At 37.8% G+C, this 19,531-nt stretch overlaps 1 long non-coding RNA gene across 1 annotated transcript; it reads left to right on the plus strand.

Moving 5' to 3' along the window:
- Positions 1–4,858: 4,858 nt before the first annotated feature.
- LOC146597572 (uncharacterized) lies at positions 4,859–18,935 on the plus strand. Its single transcript, XR_014895472.1, has 3 exons — positions 4,859–4,949; positions 18,636–18,783; positions 18,887–18,935. It is a non-coding gene; the product is annotated as an uncharacterized LOC146597572 (long non-coding RNA).
- The last annotated feature ends 596 nt before the right edge of the window (positions 18,936–19,531 follow it).

Consider the following 19,531-nt stretch of genomic DNA (forward strand, 5'->3'; position numbering starts at 1 on the left):
TTCAAAGACAGCTGTAATCTTAAAAATTCAAGTGCTAAACTAAATAATTTTACAGACTTCTTGCTTTCCTTTAGGTTAGACATGTATGGTTACACGTACAACAGATGTCCTTAGCCACCACTTCATCTCCAAAATAGCAATATCATCCATTTATTTGAAGTCTGTTCTTAAAACCACTGGTTGTAAACAAAAGATAATAAATGACAGTTGTACAGGCACTCCCTATTTTGATTTCACTTGTAGAAATCTTACCTTGATTTCTATGCAGAATTTTATTTTTTTTAACACCACAGTCTTGTTCAGGAAGACTTTTCTTTCTCTTTGCTGACTGAACTCTGCAGAGTGCATGCATATRTGTGTTTGTGTATTAGGCACAGCAAAAAACTTTAAATGTATCTATGTTTTTGACAAATTACAGATGTCCATCAACATGATTGGAATAAGTGTGGCTCTAGAAACTCAAATGGAATAGGCCTACAAAGATCAGAAATAATACTGGGATAACAATCAGCTTTTCTATGCTTTGTAGACTAGCTTACCACATTTTATTTTTTAATTTAATTTAATTTACTCTAGAAACTCAAATGGAATAGGCCTACAAAGATCAGAAATAATACTGGGATAACAATCAGCTTTTCTATGCTTTGTAGACTAGCTTACCACATTTTATTTTTTAATTTAATTTAATTTAATTTAATTTAATTTAATTTAATTTAATTTCATTTCATTTAACTTCATTTCATTTTTAGCTGCTCGTATTTCTACAAGCAGGACTTCCAAACTCAGCAAAATAGCTGAGCTCAGTATCTAGTCTGGAGAAAGCAAATTGAGTTCAAATACGCGTATGTTCATTCAACCATCAAGGGATGATCTGTGCTGCCACTGTTTTCCTCGTGCCCTGGTCCTCACCTTGCTTGAACATATAGTGCGGAGCATCCTGAAAGAAAAGTCTCCATCCACTTCCCTGATATTGATAGAAAGGCAGCTTCACCTCCACCCATTTGATTCTTCACTTTCGTCAATAGCCATGAAATCACATCCACCTTTCCCCCACTCTTGCTSTGTCTTTGGACTTTAAGCCAGGTAAGAGCATGAGCTATAAATTGAAGTGAAATATACAGCTGGATAAATAAAGTGAGATGAAAGGGAAAAAAGGGGAAATGTGTTTCCTATCACAGAGTTTAAAAAACAGACTTGGCACACAAGGGGAAGAAACAAAACAGGAAACAAGGTTCTACTTATAAATTAAGCTTTTTCACCCTGAACCTTTTTAGATAGCCCAGAAGTAATAAGAAGGTGTATTTCTTGGACTGGAAAAGCAAGCATTCCAACTCTAAATGGCTTCCTGTTCAACACATTGAAAGCCAGAGACTGTTTTGGGGGGTTGGTTAGAAATATGTGTGAAGTATGCACTTTTACTTCAGGCCAAATCATATGTTTTTAATCTTCCCCCGTCCCTTCCCCCACCAAAAAAGAAAAAAGAAAAAAAGTGCAAAATGTGACCAGAGAGTTTTCTCCTTCACTGAGGAAATTCAGTGATTAGCCTTGAGTTAATTCACACTTCCCGCTAAAGATACTTAAAAAGGAACTGGTCAATGTCATTCTGTGCTGGCATTTGAGGCTGTTAAGCTGTAATGAGTAGATGCCTGTGAGAGCTCAAGGATTTGGCCCTACGCAAAGAGAGGGAAACAGCGAATATTTGAGGGTGTGAAATGTATTACAGCATTTTCCCCCATTGGTGTCAAACCTATAATTAACAAATTGTTGATCCATTTTCTTCTTCTACCACACCAGCCTCAAATATTATTTGGTACTGCATGTTCTTTGCAGAGCTTTAGGTTTTTTTTGTTTTTTAGGCCAAAAATGAAAATAACGCACATGGGAAAAAAGCATGGAGCACCATATGCCATGGATGCGCCAAGGAGAGAAGGTTTTCCAGTTCCTCACTGAAGCCACAGGGTATGTTTCGAAAAAAAAAAAAAAATCACTGAAGTATATCTTTTTTTACAACTAGTGGGAAGCAGAGTTACGTCTACCTAACCTGGGCCTGAATTTGTCCTTTCAATATAATTAGAGAAGTCTTACCAATTACTGCTTCTAGTAACATRTTTTTCTCCCAACTCCAAACAAACAGAAGACACATTAACGGTAGCCAACTATTTTCTCCTAACATWTTTTTTCATTGCACTGTTTCTGAGCAAAGTCAGAATCTGAACACTGTCCTGTTTCAGTATTTGAAGAATGCTATGTACCAAGTTCGGTCCAAGATGGTATGTTGTTGCTGAGACATTGRTCTTGTCTATTGATGTTATGCCACTTTGAATAAACCAGGCTGCACACTTTGTTCTGGTACTTTGTGTCTAATTTTACTAAAAATATTACCAGGTCTTTTTAACATGTATTTGGAGTTTCCACTTGAAGGAAATGTATCGTAGTAAGAGGTCTGTATCTCCAGCCTCRCCTATGTTAGTAGAATTCAGCCTGTGTTAACTTGCGCCAGATGGAGCAATTATTTTCCTTCAGCCTAGCCAATTGTAGTGTTCATATTAAGAAGTGCTGATGAAGATAGAACTGTTGATAAAGATTGTGGAAATTAATGAATCCTGATAGGTTCCACTGATGAGGAGTTCCTGGATCTCCACATGCTTCAAAATCACTATTGCAAACATTAGAAAGTATCTACTTTCTCATGGCAAGTTCTGTATCTGGAGATAGGCAGTGGCAACACTTCTTTCATCTCTGTGTCCCTATTTYCACTTCTAGTGGGGCAATGATGACAACACAAACCCACACACACAGCCTTGAGGAAGACAGGGGAGTAGGTATAGATGAGAGCTGGGAGGAGAACTCTGATTAATGGAAAAAAATAAGACTGGAYGGTACTGAGAATATCAGAGGCAACTTGGAAGAGAAAATTGGACCTAGTGACAAGTGGGAGAAAAATCAGTTCAATTTTATACAGAAATATTTTATTATGTTGATATTGCAGACAAAATATGTGCAGTGGAGATCAGAATAGAAATTAAAATTTCTGACAACAGGTGGCAAGAGAAAGAAAAGATGGAGTAGGCAACTGTTATCTCATACCTRGAAGGGTAAAAGCAAAGCAAGTGGGGTGGAGATTACTTCTGCTGGTCTGGAATACCAGAAACCTTTAAAAATCTACAAAACAGATCAGATGTAAATTGTGGCATACACTTTGTACTACATAGACACTTTACCTAGAATTAGTTATATTCTTTCTGTGATGTCATTCTGCTTTGTTTTTGTGATACCCTCAAGCTCTCTGCTTCAGTAAGTTTTGCTGTGATGTCTGCTTGATATCCTGAGGGGTAAGTAGGTCTCTTTTCATACATTTTCTGTTTGAGGGACTGCAAGAAAAATATAGCAATTACTAATTATTACTAAATATTTCTTCTTAGAATAAGTTATATTCAACTAATGATTTATAAACTACAAATAATGGCATGACTATAATAATATATATCATTTAGTCAAAAATAATAACTTTGATGTGAAGAGAAAGGAAAGGCCCTAGCCAATCAAGGATGCATACTTTTTCAGTACAAAAAATGAAGCAGAGCAGCCAGCTGTCCAGAATTTGGTGGAYAACCTCAAACTAATACATATAGTAGTTTACTTTCATATCTTGTCTTTTATRTTTGTATCATGCATATCGCACATGGTGCAACATTCCAACTAATTACCATGACATCTCTCTAAATTGTCAATAGGTCAAACACATAAAGACAACTTGCAAGYTGCTTCTGTTTGGGGAGTTTGCTAAATGCCCCAGATGCTTCTTAAACTCCTGAGTTGCACAAGCATGTTCTCTCTGAGTGAGTACTTCATGCCGTCTTACTACGCTTCGCTAAGACAACGGACTGAGGTGAGACTATAAAATCACTACATAAAATGTCTGATCTATAAACAAGGAGTTGTTAGCCCTTTTGCAATGGGGTATCTATGGCACTAGGTGTTAAAATGATTGAAGTTATGGCTTTGCCAAATAGATGGTAACAGGTCTCAGCTTTGCCTTTTCCAATATTCCACCAAGTTTCCCATGAATGTATGTATGTCAGCTATTTTTCTGATATATTAATCAATTATTGTCAAASTAGTATGAATTTTCAGGAAGGCAAATAAGTATGTCCCATAGAAAACAAACTGCAAGGTCCAAATTTTCAAAGTGGCATTGACACAAATGGAACTACAAGCTTCCAGTACTAATCAGTATCAACAGATTGAAAACCAAAGGCACAGTGTCTGGTCTAATAAATATATTTCTTGTACTTCTTTTTTTTYCCTTCTAAAATTGACTTCTGTGATGTGTCTTTCACTTGGGATAAAGGAAAGATCTGAAAAACACAATAAAGATACACATGAATTTTAAGAGTGAGTCATAAGAGTTACAGTATTTATTTCCCTTTTTGAAGAGAGTATGAGAGAATAAAAATGAGAGAGAGCATGACAGAAGAAAAAGAAAAAAGGAGAAAGGAAGAAAGAGAGAAAGAAAAACAAGAAAGATGATTGAGAACAGAAATCCAGCTAAATATGGAAAAGAAAGCCAAYGCAAAAGAGAGATTTCAGGGATAATTTATGGTAGTTTAAATCCCTGTTTCTTTTGCCAAGTAGAGAAATCCTAATCCTGTTACATGATCCTAATGTAGTTCAAAATGCTTCAGTGAATCATTGCCATTACCAATATGGGCAGAAATYTACTATATCGGCTTCCCAGACACTGAACACAGTGTTGGCAGAACTGACTGAATATGAGCCCAGTGAGTCAGATAGGCTGTTMCTTTTTTATCTCCAAGACACACAGCAGCAGTTCCAGCCATGTTGCCTTTGGAGCCACTGCCGAAGGCTGGGCAGCTGGTGGGGAAGAATCTGATTGCTGATTAATGGCACTGTAAGACTTAGATGGCAATTGGAAGAAGTCCCAGCAGGTAATGAGACTCTTATGGATGTCCTCTAGGTCATATAGGTCAAGTTCAAGAATCTAGGGAAAAAAATCAAAAAATAAAACTGTAGCTGTCGTTATAGCAACATACAGTTGCAGATATAATTATCTCAGTTGATGAGCTTTGTTTTGAAACTATTTTTTTTCATTTTCACAGTGATTCTCAGAATCATCTCACTGGAGCGTTCCACCTGTGACATTTTCCTTTACTGAGAGAATTTCAGACTTCATTCTTTTTGCTTGCTTGCCTCTAGCATACAGTACTTTCAGAGACAATTGTTCAAACAAAGTGTTTGTTTTGTGGAAGGGAATACCATACATTTGTTCTTTACATGATGAAAGTATATTTTGTTCTGTAGCAGAAAAGATTTTTTTTGATCTTTTTTTCTGTATCTCTGCTAATGAAATAGGTAGGACTGAAGATGTSTGTGACAGAAAGAAGTAGGGAATGCTCTCTGTGCTCAGGAGAAACACACCACTGTGAAAGCAGTGTAGAGGTGTTCTGAAGCTGCCGTGTGTACCGTGGAGTTGTTATAYGATTGCCTTCTGCCAAATGGCACGGGTGGATGAAATAACAGCCAGAGGCTCATGTTGCCCTTCAACATGGCAACRTGTTGAGGAGGCATCAGACGTTGTTTTCTCTAATTTTTCCATTCTTCTCTGCTTTCAACGTTCAGTCCTTTGAATCGTTTGAAAACTCCAAAAATCAAAACCAAATACTCACTGAGAAAGTCTGGTTATGTTGCATCCRTATCTAGCTAGAAAATTGCCAGCATTCCTTCCAGATGGACATATTACTGTGTRCTTGCCTTGTCCTTACACTTCTCCTCGGGAATCTGCTACTGTCTACAGTTAACAAGAGGATGCTAGGGAGATGGGGACTTTTCTCTGACCTAATATGTCTATCTTTTCTTTTGAGCAAATCTATTTATCAGAATCCATCCCTTCTCTGCTACTACAGTGTATARTGAAACAATCATCTCCCTTGGGCCACCTTCTAGTTATCTAGTTATCACCCCAACTTGTACAGGATACTGAGGCTCTACATGCTAGCAAAACACATTCAAAAATATTGGTCTCTAGTTCCAGTTTCTGTTTTAATCTGTGATGTGTTAACATCAAACCTATAGTACTTGTCTATCTGAGAGTTTGCCAGGAGAATCTTTTTTTTGGCAATACTTCTGTTCACTCCGTTGACCTGGATCATCCAGATTAAGTTGCCCTTCAGGAGTCTTCAGGCCCAAGGGCTGGATTCTTTGGAGAATTTAGACAGTCTATGATATAACCATCAATATAGCTCAGCCAAGGCTGTTTAATACACCCACATAGTAAATGCTTTTCAACACGGCCACAACGATATTGGCCTGTCACATTTCTGATGAACAGCTAGATTTGTCTACTGCAGAGAAAGCTGCGTCACGTATTGTCTTAATACCTAGGTGCTGTGACAAGCAGCTGAAATAGTTTTTCATTTTGTACAGTGCAACTTTGAGCATTTCTCYTCACAGGAATGTGGATAAAAGGAAGACTAGCTAACTAATTAACACASATAGATAGTGTTTCTGTTCACTTACCAGAACTATTTGTACAAAGCCATCAGAATCTGACCTGTTGCATCTTTGCTTCTGGAGGTGAAATACTGAAGAATATTAACAAATTGTTAATAAACATCATGTACATGTTGTTTATGACCACCTGCTCAGACTCGTCATATTTCCAGGTAGGATCTACCATGACAGAAACAGATTAAAAAATATAGCGTGAAACTTGAGAGTGTTATACTGCAAGGATAACCAACAGGTAGGCCAGCAACAGACTAATGGGAAATATATTGCAAGCTCCTGCAGAAATTTCTTCCTTAGTATGAACAAATTTCTGAAAGAATGGTTTAACACTGATAGAATGATTTAACCTTTCAARAGTGGTTGCTTGACTTTTATCTAATGGTAGATACTAGGGCTCTGAGTGTATTGATTGCCCTGGCCAGTCTGTAACCAATCAGTGACTCCTGGTAACCCTTCTTTTCCCCCTAGGGCATCCCTCAGATGCTTTCAGGGCCTTGACAGTAATTAAACCACATTTGAAGGGTGAGGCCCATCTAGGTCATCATTTACAAATGACATTTAGTGTTCATTGACCATCAAGCTTTTCCAGGAACCTTCCTAAGTGTAAATAGGCAGATTTCTCTTTCTCTCTGTCACACATATACAGAAAGACACAGACATGAAATAATCTAGATTAATTTCAGAAATACCCACATGTCACTGACTGTGCTGGAGGGCAGTATCAACATAAAGCTGATACCATGGATGTTACTACATTTGCACCCTTGCATTACTTGAAAAGTGCTCTAATCTGGTAATTCAAGAATGGGAACTGAGATATTTTAGGCAGTTGGTTGTTAAAATACAATATATTCATAATAGATTAGCTAATCAGCATCTTATCAAAAAAAGGGGCTGAAGATTTGCCTTATTGATTAATTCCACTTGTCTGTGGAAATGCTTCTGAGCCATGCTGAGCAATTCTGTCAAAAGGCCTCAAGAGTGGAAAGATGAACACAGAAAGAGTAGGAAAGACAGAAAACATGGAACATAGAACCTGTCCTTTAGTTATGCTAGGAACTCTTTCTCCTTTCTGTATTGTACATACAGAAAGCAGCTGATGTGATATGTTCTGCAAATAGATACAAATGCATACACACAGAGCTAGGAACATCTTGTACACATATATAAGTCCGTACTTGGCAGGTGTCTAGCCGTAGTCATATTTCCCAACAAAAATTACATTTTCAAAAGAGTAATTAAAGAGACAACAGAAGAAAGACTACTTCCCACAGACCTAGAGTATTAAATGTTATGTTAATTTTCTTCTCACGTAACTAATCCTACATCACTTCAAGTACTGTTTACATAAAATATCTAGGAAAGTTACGGTGAATTGTGTGGTTTATTGGATGGGTGCAGATAGACTTGAATAACTGTTTTTGTCCTCCAAGATGGCCAGCCAGTTCTGAACTGAAGGCTGTACAGACATAAAAATGTAGCATGCTGTTCAAGCTAGCATATCCTGTGAAAAGGTTGCAGGAAGACCCAATTAGCAGTTTAGTTTGCCAGGGAGAATGGCCTGTGGCACACCATTTGTTTTATTTCTATGGTAAAGCATTTCTATGGCAGGCCATCACCTTGAGAACTATGAATACCAGCAAGTCTGCTACTCCTGTGGCAAACAGCATTCAGCTTCCTCCTACTGCCATTGGACCATGTTTCAAGCTTACAGCACAATTTCTAATTTCAACATCAATACCAGATGTGGCCAGAACCACAGAGATATAGACAGTATATGTTTCTGTACACTCTGATTCAATGTATCTGGTTGCAGAGTTCAAATTTTGCTTATTCTATGAAAATTGGTCATTGTACAGATGTCTGCGAACTGTCTTTTCAAAACAGCAATATGTGGGAAAATGTCTGCTTTTGGTAGAAATCTATCTATCTATTGATCTGGGGATCTTTTATCTATCTAGAGGACAGCTACGTTAGTTACGGAAAGGCAGAATGCCAAGAATCAAAATAAATTAGTTTTGAGCAGAGAAACATAGTTGATCTTTGTGTTCAAATCTCACTCAAAGGTACACTCTTCTACGACCCTCTGGCTCCAGTAAAACACCAGATCTCCTCTCCAAGTAAGAAGGCGGTGGTGTTACCTGATGGGGTTTAACCAGACAGGTAAACCTACAGAGGGAAACAGGAGCAGGAAACCTACCCATAGTGACTTGTTCATGGTATTATGATAACATTTCTGTTTCCATTGCAGGTCAAAATATTTTAATATTTTAATATTTTTTCTAATTTGTAACCAGATTTTCTGTGAGCAGACTTTGCTTCCTTTCTTTCTCTCCAACCTCAACTTTCTCTAAAGCTTTTTTCTGTTTGTGCTTGTTTAATGCAGTATAAGGGTAGGCAGTGGAAAAGCATCAAGTAGACCTGTACAGATTTGATCTTGGCAAAAACATGGATATTATCATTTTTTTCTGGTAACAATATGCTTTAGCACGCACATAGCAGTTTCAAAGGAAGCCAGATACCAGCATGGAAACTGTGGGATGTAACACTTTCCAAGTCATAGAAGTGCCTTTGAGATGAAATGACAAGCCAGAACAGGAGAATTTTTTAATTCATTTTAATAGGAAGAAGAGGGGTCTYCTGAGGGACAAAGTGCAGCAGCTAAAAGATTATATATGAAAAAAACTCAAAAATAGTATTATTGGGAAAAGTGAGGATTAATTAATCTGTTTTCATATTTGAAGATTAAAACAAATGACATTTTGATATCCTCAGCTTCCTTTTTCTAAGAAATTACCGAGACTAYTTTAGGCACATGGCATTATGGTTCTCAGATATTTCCCAAGATTGAGGGAATTCCCAGGTAGGATAGGTAACCTGATTCCCAGGTTACCTATCAACTGTTAAAGCTAATGCTTCTCTTGGCAGCGAACTTAACTGTCAAAATTTGGTCCTGACTGTGGTCAGTGAGAKTCTTTTGGTTGATCAAAATGCATTGCTCAGTGGAAGAAGTCTGGTGTAGTAGGCAGGAAGGCAGGTAGGGACTGGCCCCTCTTGCTGTAGCTTGCTTACTTTTGGTCTTTCTGAGGACGTGTAAACTTCTCAAAGTGGATAGATATTCTGAGGACATGCAAGCTGCTCAAAGTGGATACGTACTGCACTGTCTGAAATAGTTTCCCTGTTACTGGGCCCCAGATGAAAAAAGACACAATATAAAAAGTGCATTATAAAAAGAACCAAATATTGTTCTGTTCCTGTGGTGAATGGGCGTGAATGAGCTCAAAGTGCTGTGCTGTTGCTTTTGTAGACCTCTGAGTAGAGATCACTGTTTATAAAAACAAACAAATAAACAAAGAGTTAACTAACTCCCCTGCTAAAGAGGGAACATTATACAACAAGGAATTCAACACTCAATGGCTCAGGAAGACGGAGAGAGGGAGCATGAGAGGATGGGCTAGCAGGTTGCAGCACTGTTTCTGTGTTTTACTCAGTATTTGTGTAAAGTGTATTCACCTTTTTGATCGTTGATCAGAAGATGGAGAAAAGCAGGTACCAAGGTTCAATCTGTCCATCTGACCAGCTCTAGGCAGCTACAAGAGCTGGAATACAGGYTGATTTGTGTTTGAGTCTCAGGTGCTCAGCTCTGATCTGGTAAAAAGGGATCTGGAGATCTAAGCTTTTGGACACAGGCCTAAAAATGAGATGTTCCAATGTACGTCCTTCAAGAACTTACCTCTGCTCTTGGATCTAATGTCTAATTTGACCCATCCACTCTGTGTACATCCTGTGTTTTAGTTTGACCCTACATCTACTCTTCTTAAACCCTGCTCTGCCACTCCTGCTGCCTTAATGGATTATTTTTACTTTGACCTATGACCTTCAGCAAGCAAGTATTTTTGGTTGGATAGCGTTCTGTATCAAAACATATTTTTCTTTTGGGGGAAAAAAATAACAGGAAGGAATYTGTAATTCTTTCTAATATCTCTTCCCCTTAAGTGGTCACTTACAGGGTAAAATGTCTACAGAACCAAGAGTTCTGTTAATGGGACATTGACACAGAATAAACATTTCTGCACAGTATTCCTGTACTGCAAACCATTCCCCATTAATAATGTTTATTCTAAATTGAGCATAAAGTTATAAACAGAGAGCATACCAGTAAGTGTCTATTAATATAGGGTCAGATTCTACAACACTTGCCAAGTCCAAAAAGTGCTTGCTTGCACCAGCAAGTTCTGTTTAAGGTGATGGTGCTTTAATACMTTTCTGGCTGCATAATCTAGCCAACATTTAGGGGTGTAACAACATTTTTTATAGCACTGGTAAGATGATAAATGCACTTTATGGAAAAAATTTTAAGCTCTTTAAGAAAGTGATAGCCAATGTCATAAATAGCATTCTTTCCATGTCCTTCTTACAATGATGTTGGGTGGGCTCTTGCAGTGAAATGCTTGCCTGTATTTCCTGTTCAACATTCTTTTTTCAGGGGGTTATCTGCTACCTACAGATAGTTGGAGCAGAACAGTGTCGTGGAGTGTTAAGATTTTTTTCTATCTCAGAAGACTGACATTGGATTTAAGTTGAAAACTAAAGTACCTGTTGAAGGTGGTCAAATACTTCTTTTAGACATTCATTCATATATTAAAACTACACTTAGCAGCAATTAGCAAAATCTTCATTTACCCTGAAAAGTAGTGAGTGTGGACTGGATGGATAAGGGTTAGGGAGTGTTATTTTTTCAGGCTTTTWACTATGTAAGAAATCTAGTTTCAACAATGATACATCATGTGTTAATACCAAATAGGGTCTTGAGTATTATGTAAATAAATGGACTCTGAGTATCTATTTCAATTAACTCTGTTTAACTGAGGGCTCTCAGTGCCTCTCCGAAGATCATGCATGAAGCTGAGAGCTCAGTCACACCGCTACAAAAGCCATGCTGCTGTCCAGCTCCCGCAGCAGTGTTCTGATAACTATCCTAAGCGTGTTTGTCGTTCATTTTGTTCCCATATATTCTTCTGTCACTGCTGCTCTTTAATTTAAGTCTTCTTCCTTGGTGCATTGTGTTTGTAGAGAACAGAAAAATACTCTCTGCGCATTGACATGCCAAACTAAACAAACCATACTAATTTACCTTCCACRTAGATTTTTTGATGATCCTGATCTTTTGTAGAAGTCCTTCCGTATTTCRTCTTCACTGAATATAGGCAACTATAATTATATAACTCACTATACTTCTAAACAATAAACCAGATGGACTCTCACCTGCAGAAAAGGTTTTAAGGAAATTTCTACTGCTCTTAACCTCATCGCATTAGCCCTAGAGATCTTTTTAAATGCTTTGATAAGACTCTCTAGTTCCACTTCTCATCTACCTGCTTGAAACTAGCATTTCTAGGGTTATTCTTTTCTATTGCCCTTATGCTTGGGGACCCCAGCTCCTGTCATTAGCATTCGGATTCATCTCATTTAACCATTGCTATCTGAAAGTTGACTTCTAGTCCAATCTATCCGTCTAGGGTAGCTCCTTAATCAAAGGAATGCAATTCAGGTCACTGACATTAATATGGCAAGATTTATATCTTGACATAATGGTTTCTCTATTAACTATKGAATAAATTAGGATAATTGAATTGACCAGTTGCCTTAACTTTGATATGGTTATGTGAGATGACTGCTGTTTCAGATCTGAACGATACTTGAGTATGACAGATGAAATAGGGCAAAAAAAGTTTGAAGAAGGGTACAAAATTGCCCGTAGCCAGTTCCACTGATAACCTGACGCATATATAATACTGTCTGTACTGCATAATACATTAGCAATAAAATGCTCTCATCTCTAAAAGAAGGTGAGGGGGGTAAAGAGAGTCGTGAAAATTTAAGYGAAGAATTAAACAGAGATATATGGGACTCACTATTAGAGAATTTGTTTATGAAGACTTTTCAAAGGAAACCATCCTGAGATTTATAGTGGAGACTGCAATTCTGTCCTAAAGAAGGAAAAAATGTTAGCCTTCTTTGAATGTTAAACACTGTTCAAAGTTCATGATCTACCATAATTTCTTAACCTTATCAGGAGAACCTGAGTGGTTCTGAGAATGGGTGGCAACGGACAAAAACAAATAAACAGGGGCTAACATAATTATGAAATTCAGCATGTGAAAGGATACTCTGCAGACAGTCACAATTACAAGAACAAATACACAAGAGGGCAGAACTCTTACTGCCAACAATTACAGCAGTATTACATATCATTTTTGTTCTCACTTATGCTAACATTATGCTGATATAATTCAGCTAATCTTTCTGGAATTAGTCCTGATTTTCAGTGATGTGAAAGCAGAATCATCCAACATGTGTCTCTTGCTCTACTCCTCTTCGGAACTAAGAGCTGAGGAAAGTGGAAACTGTTTGTGACTCGTGATATAATATATTAGGTAAGATTAACCTGAGAGGCAGGAGTTGAATATTTTTTACGTATTGTTTTGTTACATAAGAAGTTATTTTTGAATGTAATCATATCATGGATCTTATTGCACTTACCAGTGGTGTTAGAGTTGTCTGAAAGCCAGCTGAATAAAAATAATAAAATAGTAGTAAAAGTTCAAAACCAGGCCTTTTACTTCAGGTAGCAAAATCTAGCAAATAGATTCTCCAAATYTTGACTTTCTCTAGTGCTGACTTTGAGGAATTAACGTGTTATTCAAGATATATTAAAATATATTAAGAGTAAGTAATGTATTTTCATGCCCTTATTAGTTACAATTTCCTTTTTAAAATAAGTTTTAAAATGTAAGTTTATAAATGTAAAGCCTGTTTTTACATTTTTGTTTTAGTGCTGATGAATAGATYAGCTCTAAGACTAACTACTACAGTCATTACTACTGTTACTGCAACTACAGCTATGCAATGGAGAAACATCTTGAGAAGAGGCAACTGTGTCTCTTTCAACAATAAGAAGAAATCTTAAGACTTCAAAGCCTTACGATTTCAAATTCCAGAGGTACCGTCCTCTCCGTATTAGCARCCTTCCTCAGTGGTATGTGAAGCAGATATAGGGAAACAATGTCAGGAGTCCAGGGAATATTGTTTTTCTTCCTTCTGAGAACTAGGGCAAAAGCAAACTGGGCTATTTGCTGGTATGCTGAGCCATTGTTATTCTCATTAAAACAAAACAAAACAAAACAAAAAACCCTGCCTTTGTCTCAGGTCATTCCAGAACATTTGCCCTCCTCTGTTATGTATCCAGGCAGGAAATGTTTTTCTTCTTTCAAAATGAGCAATGCAAGGATATTGTGGAGAATACATGTAGTGCAATCTGCTATCAGCACCCTCCAGTTGTTTATAATGGCCATTTTCAGTCCAAACTGGGACACTAAGTTCTCTTGAATTCTCACTGTGCTGGCAAAGTCTTCTGTGTACAACAAAAACCCCAGCTCCTGATAAGTTTCAGAGGGTTACTTTTCTCAGCCTTATCTCACAGTTTCATTCATCTACTGGAAAGAGATGCAGAGTTTTACAGCAGCCTTGCCCCCATACTGCATATTTGTGCATGATAACTCTAAGGTTTTGCCTTCCCACGTACTTCACTTCTCTCTTGAGGAGATACGAAAGAGGACTTTCTCTCTTTTGCCTTGAAAATGGATGTGGCCTCTGTCCAAGGTCACTTCAAAACAACAACCTGCAATTGCAGTCATGCTTAAGGGCCTCTTCTATAAAAATGCATTGTTTAGCTGGAGGCAGCAGACTGGGCAGGGATTGCGGCATGCCGGAGATGCACAGGAATGTGAGGCTGCTTCATAAGCAAAATTTCCAATCTCAGCATACCCCTCCACAACAATTTTGTGTTATGAAATTAACATGCTTTTTTATGCCAAATGTTTTAAATTCTGAAGCCAACCACGGTGCCACTCTATGTGAGGAGGATTTCTGTTTTAGTTGGGTCAAGGGACCAAAAGCACTTCAGGGGGAAGCTTCCTCTTCACACACAAAAGAGGAGAGAGACAGAAGCAGYGGAAGGGTCTTCACACTTCCTCAATCTTTCTTCTGAAGAAAGTAATCTTCAGGATATTCAAGGCTCAGTAGTCTTGGTTATTTGGTTATTTTATTCCCCAGCTTGTGATAATTCTCCTCCATGTGTATTTTGCGTAATTCCACAACAAATAGTATTTTTAACTGCACCCTGAATGGGAAGCAAAGCTCATTTTCAAACTGTTGGTGCCAGCTGGAGAGTAAAGGGCTTGTTTTCTTTCTGAAACTTAAACTTTCTTTTTAGCCTAGCAGCTTTYTTTTTCACAGAATCAGTAAGGTTGGAAGGACCTCTGGAGATCATCTAGTCCAACTTCCCTGCTCAGCAGGGTCACCTAGAGCRTGTTTAGCTCACTTCCTCTCCAAACTTGTATTTGGTGCTTGGTAATGACACAGAAAATACTACATTCTGGTGATATTACTAAGGAGAGGAAAAAAGGCAGGAGGATGGTCAGAAAGATAGTCACAAATTTAGGAAATCTAAATTAAAATCTCCATGACAGCCTCTGTGCATTATCTTACTCTTAGTTGGAGAGCCACAACAGTTTGCATTCTCCTTGATTTCTGTGCTTCAGTTTTATATTTGTCAAACGTGAATAAGAGAATTTCTATCATCTGAGTTTATATAAAACCAAATTGCAAAGTGCTAGATAATTTGCTGTAATGGGGACCATATTACTATTTAAGCTGAAGAATTCTGAAAGGACTTGTTAAGATAGGTGGCAAGAAGACTTGCTTTTACTTACGTTTTTATTCTCATCATCAGGAAGCTTATTTTAAGTACGAGAACAAGTGCTATGGAGCTGAAGAAAAAGATTTATTTGTTAGAAACGGATTCCTGGAGTCTTGCAGGGAGAAACTACTCCTAGCGCTTTCAGGTTTTGCAGAAGAGGAAGTACAAAAGGACATTTGAAATAATAATTCTCATGAAAAATTCGGATTTCCTGTTCAGTAATCCAAGACTTGTACTGTTTCTCAGGAAGCAGAGGTCTACAGCCTCATAAAAAGAAAAAGAAACAACACTAGACAGCACAAACAAATACAGTAACTATTTTCACTTTGTATTAACTTCTTGACTTGCCTCAAAGAATTCCACAGGGATGTTTTTCTGATTTGTTTTGTGAGATGTAGCATCCACAGACACAAGGTGTAATTTAGAAATATAGGACATAAAGTAAGAGCTAATTTGATTAAATTTCATTTAAATAATTCCTTTAGTTTGTTTGTGTTATGAAATCAGTCAAGTACAATCAACATATCAACTAACATAACTCCTGATCCTGTGCCCACACTATTAGAAATGGAAATTATTACCTCTAGCTTRAGGTACAACAGAAGGCCTTTGCAAACAACTAGTCATACCCCAGCACTGTGCTCACAAGATTTTTCTGAGAGAAGCAGCAAAAGGATCAATTTGCAATTAYGTAATGCAAGTGCCCTGCTACTATAGAAAATGATTCCATGTGCACTGAGAACTGCAATTAAGTGATAGAGAGACCAGAGGACATAGTGTCAGTAGCTGAACAGAACCAATCTAGACTTTCCCACAACTTGACCYGCACTAAGCAACACCTACTAGCAGCAGATGTAATATTTCAACTGGAGAAGTTAGTCTTCAGTTTCTCATGTCAGGAAATTAATTCTCAGCTTTGCTAATGCAAAGTGACCTTAAATTCTTCTGCAGAGGTGACCACATTTCAGTGACAGACAGCTCTTTCCTACCCACCAAAGTCACCTGCAAAGTTTCTTACCGAGTAGCTACAGTGAGAAAACTTATGCAAACAGTGTTATTTTAATTAATGCTTTTCTTCTCAAACCTTAATGTTGTTAACTTTAAGAAGTCATTAGAATACTGGCATTAAGAGAAGACAATGCTTAGGGGGGTTAACGAATTCCTCCCCATACAAATGTTGGAAGGAACATACTTTCAGCTTCCAAGAAACAGAGGGCATTAATCTAAGATGACATACTTAATTACGCCAATAAGGCTTTCCTCAGTGAGAGGCAATAAAAATAAGAGCATGTGATTAATTCTATATTTCTGAATAAAAATGTTGATGTCATTAGCTGAGAAATATTTAAGTGACAGTTTGAAACAAATGTCTCCAATACACATTTAATGTAGATTTTAAAGGTCCATTATTCTTCACTAATTGCATGCCAGTTGATCATTAAAAACAGATTTGCTGAGGCTTAGGAAGTATGCATCATTTACATGAATGTTAATCCTCAGTAAACATGCTTTAAAAAATCAGTTGGCTGACTTTCTATGTAAAGCAGCAAATTCAAGTCACAGAACCTTTGTAAGATGCTTATTTTAAAGTACCACCATTGTTTCCCTACTTATCTTACACTGTCTTTACTAATTAAAGGAAAAAATGATTGTTGCATGCACATATGACACTTTGGCTCTCACCAGACTGCCTTCTTTTTTTTTTAATCTGTGCAGAAGTTCATTTCTAATAGATCATAGATCACCTCACAGATCACCTAGGTTTAATACTGAAAGTGCTTAAACGGGATGTAATCAGAAAAAACATTTGTCAGAAAGTGCTCCTCTTACAAATCAACTCAGCTAAAGAACTATTGCATGTGAATAGCGCTGTATTGTTTTGTCAACTTACTTTGTTTATCCAAGGTGCATAATGTTTTTGCTGATGATAGGATCCTGTAATGCTGTATCAATTTGAAAGAAATAGTTCTGCCCTTAAGCCTAGTGGCAATAGGTTCAGGCCTAAGGGGTTCAGAAGGATCTCCCCAAAGACTGGAAGCAGGTTAAAATTTGTGCAGTGTCATATTACAGGGTAAACTTTGTGGTCCAGATTCATTCGAAGAGTTATAATGAGATCTTGTATCTTCATTACAAAGACATTAAGCCATTCAAATTTGTTGTGCCAAAACAAGAAGTCTTGCTCCAAATTCTCCTGAACTTTGAAGACAAATGGAGGTTAAAAATCTAGGTATAAATTTTGTAGCTCAGTTGATCATTATGTAAATCATGGGTGAAAACTATTTTCACATAGAAACTCTGCAAAAACAAGTGACTTTACCTTAAAATTTGGCAAAATTTGCTATTCTATCTTGATTTGATTTTGAGTTCATGTCTTTATTTGAACATGAAACTCAAATCAATCATGATTTGTTTTCAGTAAAAAAACAGCCCAGGAGCAGATACCAGGCAGAAGAACAAATCTCACACAGTTCTAATTCCAGTCACTTTTTGAGACAGCATATCAATTTTTTCCTTCCATTACTGGACCAATATACTACTCATGTAGTGCAGGTCATTCTTATCTCAATTCTTCACACTTTTTCTGAAATACTGAAGTATTTAGGTTGAGCTATGTATATATTCATTATTTTATATGTATTTATATACTGACACCTTCCAACACAACTTGAAAAATAAGACTTATTGTAACTCTTTCTGAGAACACTAAGGCTTTAAATCTGTTCTCTAATCAGCTCACTTGAATAGGAGTTTTAAAGAGGCTCAGGGAGAGCCTGAGGGATTGTTCCTATATGGTATGGTGGAGATCATTGCTTGTCGTTTATTAGCTCTTCTATGTCACCTACACAATTATTCAGGAAAGAAGTAGTTACTTTTATTTATAGATCTTCTGACAACATTAGATGCACACACATCTAAGATGTACCCCCCTGTCCCTTCGGCACACCATCCCAGAGTCYCTGAACTCTGCTCTGAAGACCGTGTGCAGGAGGAAGGGGTGCTGCTTGCCAGGCCTCTATATAAATTGGTCAAACACTAGTGGGTAAAATTCAGTTAATAATACTGCTTGTAAAGCCTCTTAGCATACTGTGGAAAAATGCCTAAAGGGTAACTCTAGAGCAAAGCTTTCTGAGAGTCTCAGATTCTATTCTAGAGAAATTGCAGAACCCAGAGCAGGACGAGGGGATGAAATCTGGGCTTCATATAGGACAGCAGAAATTTTGCAGGTGCTATTGCCAAGTCAGGTCAAGTCAGGTCAGGTCCAGGGGCTCCAGATAAATAGACCTCATTTCCAACAAATCTCTGAGTATCAACGGCTCTTTAATGAAAAACATTTTTTCTCTTCTAGGGRAAGGGAAGAAGTCTTCACAGCTGAGTGATCTTCAGAACATGGGGCTAGCAAAAAACCTACTTTTCCTCTAGACAATTGGTGATGATCTGTTCCTCTGTGATTACGATGTGGAACAAGCAAACGAAGTTACAGTGTTTGCGAATAGGTACAGAATTTACCTATCAGCTTTCCTAAAATGGATCACAGGCTTGCCCAGCAGTAAACTATCTTGCTTTGTTTTATTTTTTTTCTCTTTCTTTTCCTCCCAGAATAACTCAAACCTGAGATTCTCCAAGCCATGGTTACTTCACAGGACCTTTTTCTGTTCAGGCCCTTGAGCAAACCAGCAGGTGCACCACAATGTGAAGAGTAAGCCTCAGGGTGAAATGTTAATGGTCAGGCTACTGACCCAATTTATACAGCTGGCAGATGCATGTTTCCTCTTAAGATATACTTGCTACAGGGAAGATTTAGATTCCCTGGCTGCTGTATGTGTGCAGCTGTTCCCAGGAACTGCAGAAATAGACCTTTCCTGTAAGCAAGCTGTTCTACTAGTCTCAAGTCCAAGAATGACCCTTTCTTCCCATTGTAGAAAGTAAGACTGGGTGGCCCATGGCCTCTTGGAAATGGACATTTGGTTATGAACAGGGCTCATGTGACAATATTAATGATCGTGTGATTAGTACGAGGAAATACCAGGCACATGGCCTGTTCTATAGGGGGTTGTCAAGCTAGACATGGTAGTTGGAGCTCAAGAAAATGCCTAATAACCTGAAGGCTTTCTAATAGCATTAGAAGTTTTATGTTCTGGAGTAAGGTAATCAAATCTCATGCGTCAGGGCATGCAGTGGTCACCACAGGAATCAGGAAGGCATTTCTCCCCACAAGAGCTTTACACTCTTGCCTGGGTGGTT

This window comes from Rhea americana, unplaced genomic scaffold (assembly GCF_003343005.1).
Source record: "Rhea americana isolate MKP2758 unplaced genomic scaffold, rheAme1 scaffold_180, whole genome shotgun sequence".
Classification (NCBI taxonomy): domain Eukaryota; kingdom Metazoa; phylum Chordata; class Aves; order Rheiformes; family Rheidae; genus Rhea; species Rhea americana.